The sequence below is a fragment of the Rattus norvegicus genome, chromosome 16 (genome assembly GCF_036323735.1).
Source record: "Rattus norvegicus strain BN/NHsdMcwi chromosome 16, GRCr8, whole genome shotgun sequence".
Taxonomy (NCBI): domain Eukaryota; kingdom Metazoa; phylum Chordata; class Mammalia; order Rodentia; family Muridae; genus Rattus; species Rattus norvegicus.
In genome coordinates, this window is record NC_086034.1 from 62,285,884 (window position 1) to 62,292,438 (window position 6,555).

Below are 6,555 nucleotides of genomic sequence, written 5' to 3' on the forward strand. Positions count from 1 at the left end.
GAAGCTGTCACCTTCAGAGGTGTGCCTGTCAGTTGGGACTGTGGCGTCCACCGAAGGAGTAGAGTTAGAGAACAAATCTTCCAGGTAATCTATGGGAGGCACACCTGTAACCCTAGCACTTGGAAGCCTGAGGCAGAAGCAACTCAAAATCAAGGCCAACCTGAAGCACATCGTGAAGTCTGCTCAAGAGAACACAAAGAAAGTGAGAGGAAGGGAGGGAGGGAAAGGAGCGAAGGAAGAAAGAAGGACAAAGAAGGGAGGGACAAATCTTTTATTTCATTCTGAAACTTGTTTCCAATTGGCTTTAACCTATAGGTCATATACTACTGTTTAAGGTTACACTTAAAGAGCCAAATTCCTGCACAGAAGAATTTCATCCACACAAAGAAACTATGATGATGATGACGACGATGACGATGACGACGACGACGACGACAATGATGATAAATGTTCTTGAAATACTTTTCTATGAATTAGGCATCCTCAGCTCCACCCACTGAGCTTCACGTCCTATAGATGTAGGCGGCAAAGAGTGGCACTCACAGTCCCTTTAGCTTGAGCAGTCACCACTGACAGGAGCTGTTCGCTTGTCTGTACGAAGGCCTGATACAGACTCATGCATCAGCGGCTGCCTGTGAGAACACGTTCAATTGAGAAACACGGCAGCTTTTGATCTCACCACAAAATGATTGTCATCTGCAGTTGCTGACAAAGTGGATCCATCAGCCCCAACAGATGGCTCAGGGAACCTGTCCAGCACTGAAGCTACACAGAAAATGCAGTATATACATGGGACTAAAACACAAGGATTTGGGGCTTACCACTAACTCCCCCCCTCTTCGATAATGTGTCATGGTATGAACTTTGGCCCAGTTAATGTGCAACAGCCTTAGCAAATCAGAGACCCATATTCAGTCAGTGGGAATTGGGTTGATTCTCCTAGGTTTACAGTCTTAGCCACACTGAGAGAAGTTAAGTTCAGGCCACCAATACGACTTCTCATCAACCATGAAGGAGTTAAAAATTAGTTCAATGTTTTCTTTGAAATCACGAGAATGAAAGAAAGCTCTCTCCTCGTTGCCAGAGGCACGACTTCTGCCTGTGGCCATATTCCTGATCAGGTATGTTGACTGAAGCTCGAAACAGCATTTGCAGATACGTCTGGAATCCATCCAAACCCAAGGTACACTGCTCACCAGGGGCTGCTGCAACTTCGACTCCCAGACAGTCTGATGCCATCAGGAAAAGCATTTCTTACCCAAAAAAATGCGAAGTATGACTTTCCTATAATAGTCCGAGGAGCTCGGTAACGACGTGTACAGAGGGTGCGTGGTGATTCATAGCTACCCACTCGGCTCCCAAGGAAGTTTCCGAAGGTGATGTTAAATCATTCCGGGCCATTATTGGCCTCAGAACCTTGGAAGCTGTTCTGATTGCAAAAGCAGCCTGCTTTCCTGAGAAGAGTACTGGATCCCCCTCATCCAGGAGATCCTTGTTCTGTGGAAGATTGTGACATTTGAGAAATACCTTTGAATACAGGTATAGTTTCTCAGTAGGGAAATAAGGCTTCATCACTCGATGCAGACTTGTATGAACCAAGTGCATTCTTATTTGGTTTTTCTCTGTCATAAATCTCTAATGCAATACTATCTTTAGTGCATATTTAAGCCTCCATTTAAAATGCTGGTGAGGCTAGGACATAGTGACCCATGCCTTTAATCCCATCTCTCAGGAAGCAGACACACAGCCAGCCTGGCCTACTTAGTTCCAGGCCTGCCAGAAACTATATATACACACATATAATATATACATACATACATACATACATACATACATACATGTATATACATATATATGGCATATGTTATACATGTGTGTATACATATATGTGTATTATTTGTGTGTATATATCATGTATCATACATATCACATGTCATAATGATAAGTATAGTTTTATAAATCTTTGTATCAAGCACACATTTGGATTTTTAAGGGTGTTAGATATTCCCTAAAAAATGGCCAAACTAGATACTCATTTCCTTCAGTGACTCACTAGAAATGAATTGTTGGTTGAGATCCAGTGAGTACTGGCAGGCCTCCACCTCCCAGGGAGCACCATAGTAATTACAGCTTGCTGGCATCCTTTTCAATGGTTTCTGAAGGGGTACCAAGACTTGAGCACTCAGAGAGATTGAATCATCCTCTACCCTTGAGTGTACTCACTTCCTTTAGTTCTGGCCAAAGGGTTTTGGAAGATATTCTTGTGAACTTCCGTTGCTGGCGTAGGCCGTAGAAAAACAGAAGGCAATAACCAGGATTGGGTTGCCACAACAGAAGAAGAGATAAGTGAATTAGTGGGAGGCAGTGGGGGATTTCAGCCTTAACGCCAAAATAACTTTCACTCTGACACAGCTTTTACGTGTTCAATGCAGGTATTGTAATAGACTATCAATCAGTTAAGTGTAGTGAATTTCATTATCTTTTAACTTCAAAACTAACATCTAGAAGACTTCAAAAAAATTAAATGAGTCTCCATCCACCTATCTCAAAAAAAAAATATTGTTCAAGGAATTTTTCTAACACCTGAATTTAACCTAAGATACCATCCTAGTGGTCTTCCAAAGATTTAGCCAATAAGGAAGAAGCTGTAGGATCAAAATCCAAAGTAATACTCCAGGACAACCAGCATGCGTAGCCATGATGAAATGTGGCTGCCCATAGCAAAGTAAATGACAGCCAATCGGTTATTAGTATACTCTGAGCGTGGGAGGTTTCACCACAAGGAAGGCTAGGATAGGTTGGATTGCAACAGAAGACAAGCTTCTGGGCAAAGGCATGAAGCTTGAAAGAATCTAACGGTCACATCAATCACCCCTTTAAGGAGTTTATCTCCAAATCAGACTGTGTTCTGACTGTGCAGGCAGGGGTAGGACTTCAACATATGAATTTGGACCTTTCACCCATAATGAAGCTTAGCATGCACAGATCCTAAGATGAGCTGGACTCTTGAAGGGACCTGTACTGTGTCATACCAGGCAAGAGGGGAGGTCTGGTTGGAATCAAGAAGCATTTCTGTAAGATCATGCCTGGGAGTTGTCAACAGAGCTATCAGAAGGAAAGGAGTGAAAGCTCATGTCTGGAAGACCCTTATAACTTCTTTTCTTATTCTAAATCACTTTCATACTCAATGCTGTGTTCGTAATTGCATTGTCTTACTTGAGTGTTTTTGTATGTATGTATATGTGTACATACCATGCATATAAGCATACATGAAGTATATATGCAAGTATGTGTGGAGAGCCAGAGGTCAACCTCATTGGTCATTCCATAGATAGCATCATCATGCACATCATTTCGAGACTGGAATCCTGGAGCTAGGCAATTAAGCTAGGCTGCCTTGCTAGTGAGCTTCAGGATTCTACCCATCTCTGTCTTCCAGCAAGGGTCAAACGCAGGTCCTTATGCTTGCATAGCAAACACCTTACCAGCTGAGCCATCTCCTCGTTCCTGTGTAGCCTTAAAGAGGGCGATTTCCAAAATTGTGTGGCATCTAATTTCCCAAACCTAGTTCTATCCCGAGTCAACGAATAATACAGCTGACTTCCCTGAAGCACAACGGTCCTCCATTCTCTGCAGTTTTACTCTCTAAGGTTTCAGTTATTCGTAGCCAACTGCATTTTGAAAGTATTAAATGGAGCTATCCAGAAGCAAGCATTAATCACTTTCAACTGAATGCATTTCTCGATAGATAAAAATCTCTTAGTGAGGCTCTGTGTCCTTCCTGGGATCCATCTTGTATACACTACCTACTAACGAGTTACTTAGGAACCATCAGGATTATCAGAGTCACTGTCAAGGTATCACAGCGCTTATGTTTTAATGATTCTTAGCTTACTTACTAGTTGTCCCCTTAGTGTAAGAGTTGTGATTCTCATACTTTTATTATATTGACATAATTATTCTCTTTTACATTTAGCTATTGTTGTTAATCTCTTCCTGTGCCTAAATTATAAGGTAAACTTTATTGTAATTATGCATGTATGGAGAACAAAATGTATATGAACTATGTATGGTCTCATACTCTGTCTGTCTGTCTGTCTGTCTGTCTGTGATTCCAGTTCTTGGAGCCTATTCTTCAGTGAATAACAGGGAACAACTGTAAAGAATTTTAATAATTTAGAGTAGAGATAACTTGAACTCATGGACTTTTATTTTCTTTTTTAATTTTTTGAGACAAGGTCTTTCTATATAGCCCTGGCAGGCCTGTAGCTCACTATGTAGACCAGCCTGGCCTTGAACTCACATAGATTTCCCTGCTTCTGCCTCCAGAGTGCTAGGATTAAAAGCACAAATCATAGATGTTCAAAGGCTAAGAGGACAATAGGAGTTACTACTGCCAAACCCTTTATTTTATACACAAAGAAAGGGATGCTCTGAGGGCAAGACTTTGCCAAGAACGCACATAGCCCAGACACAAACGAGGATTAGACCCTAGACTTTGAGCTCCATTCTGTGGTTTTCTGAAAGCGTCTAGCTTTGCTGAGGTCAAGAACACAAAGGTGGATCCACCATTCTGACTCATCCTCCTGGCTTACAGCTGGAAACCTCTAGTGACCAAATTCTCGAGGCATCTTAAAATAGCTTCTGTGGTCTACACTGCCTGCCTCATGCTTTCCTCTCTCCTCCCAGCCTTTCCAGTCAGTAAGAGTCTACTTAGCAATATGTGATCCCCGATTCAGCTCTGTCTTCCTGCAAATCATGTGACGACAAAGAGGCTGTGGGAATTCCGTTTCCTCACTTCCTGCCAGTCATCGGTAACTTCCTTGCTTACCCGCAGCCTGCTTAAGGAGAACCAACCACGTCTATTTTTCCACTTTATCTCCTATTGCCTTGTTGATATCACCTCCTCCCAGCCTTCCCGGCTGCTGCCTGGAGCTGTCTTATCCGTTGTCTGACCCCTAAACCTCTGAAACCAGTAAGTGGGAGCAAATCACTGGGGAGAAGAGGACCAGTCTCCCATGGCTGTTTCTTCAGTTCCTCCCTGACTTGTCTGACCTTCAATTCTCAGTGACTTCAGAATTATCCTGACCGGGTCTACTTTTCAGTTCACCATCCTCTTACCCTCTCCTCTTCTTCACCAGTGATCTAGATCCTTCTCTGTCCCCATTTCTCATCCTACTTCCTCTCTAAATGTAATGAAATCTCACTTTGGCTCTTTGAGTATTCCAAGACGCATCGATTACTCCCTGTTTATGGCTGTTGCCTCTTTCAGAGGCATTTTTCTTTTAATGGCCGGTTCTATTGATGTGACTTATTGTGTTACTTAGCACTGTGAGTCCATTCTTGGTTCTAAATGATGACCACAAGATCCACCAAGGGCAGGATTCTTTCCTCTAACAAAGTCCAAAGCTCTACACAAAAGAGGCAAGAGAGAGAGAACCCTTCAGCAGCAATCGGGAGTAGGAGGTGTCACAGAAACAGGAGCCCTGCTTCTGCTTACACTAACGTGAAGCAAGTGTATATAGTCCGACTCATCAGGTAGCCATAGCCACACATAGCCATGGAGCACCTGAGATCTGTCCAACCTGGATGCCTTAACGTTACACACCCCAGACACCTGATGCTTCCTGTGATGCAAAGAATGCAAAACATGATGCAAATCTTTATGTTGCTTCCGTACTGAAATAGCATCTGAAATATATTGGTCTCAAACAGCCTAGTGTTGGAATCAGTCCTATCTGCTTCTTCTTATGTTTCAGAAAGGGGTACTAGAAAGTATAAAGTTAAGAAGGTAGTCTCACTATGTTCATATTGAGGGCACCGTGGCAACTCCTCCCAGCTTGTCTGTCCCAGGCCAAGTGCCATTTCCCACCCCATGCAAGCCTAGAGCTTTGTTTTGGTAACACAGAGAAGGAGTCCTGTCTTCTACCGATGCTAAGTACATTCCACACTCAGATATGAATGTGTCTTTACTTGCTATAGTTTCATTTACTGACTAGGGTCTGAACATTATCACAGAGCACTTGGAGGTAAGTAGCCATGTCTTTTCTTGGATTGAATCCCACCAGTGTTGGAATAGGAACATTTTCATTCTAGAGCAAATGGTTTATAGACAAACAAATAAAATAAATCTGTATTGACCTTTACTGGGAAGGAGTTATTTTGGCTTCTATTGTTGGGTGACCTTTCTATAAAAGCTTTCTACAGTAAGAGCTGAGATGCTTATAATTATTTTATCAGGGAAAACTATTTTTATGCTTGTCAAGAGGTCTTTGATTGTTTGAGAAGAGGCCTACTCCGCACATGCAGCTTAGTATAAACCACATTTAAAACACCCAGGATACTGGGCAAGCTAAACTTATCACTATGCTATGTTTAGCTAAGATTTTGCTCGGGAGGAAATCTTGTAAAAGCTTATTTAGGACAAGTGACATGGCTAAGCAGGTGAAAGTGCCTGCCAGCAAGGCTGAAGACATGAGTTCAATCCCCAGCGATCATAACATAGAAGGAGAGAACCAACGTCCAATAGTTGTCCTCTGACCTCCACATGCATAC

General features: G+C 42.5%; 1 protein-coding gene across 6 annotated transcripts in view; it reads left to right on the top strand.

Moving 5' to 3' along the window:
* Dlc1 (DLC1 Rho GTPase activating protein) overlaps positions 1-6,555 on the top strand; it is a 420,643-nt gene that overhangs the window by 331,707 nt on the left and 82,381 nt on the right. The gene's annotated exons all lie outside the window — the stretch shown is intronic.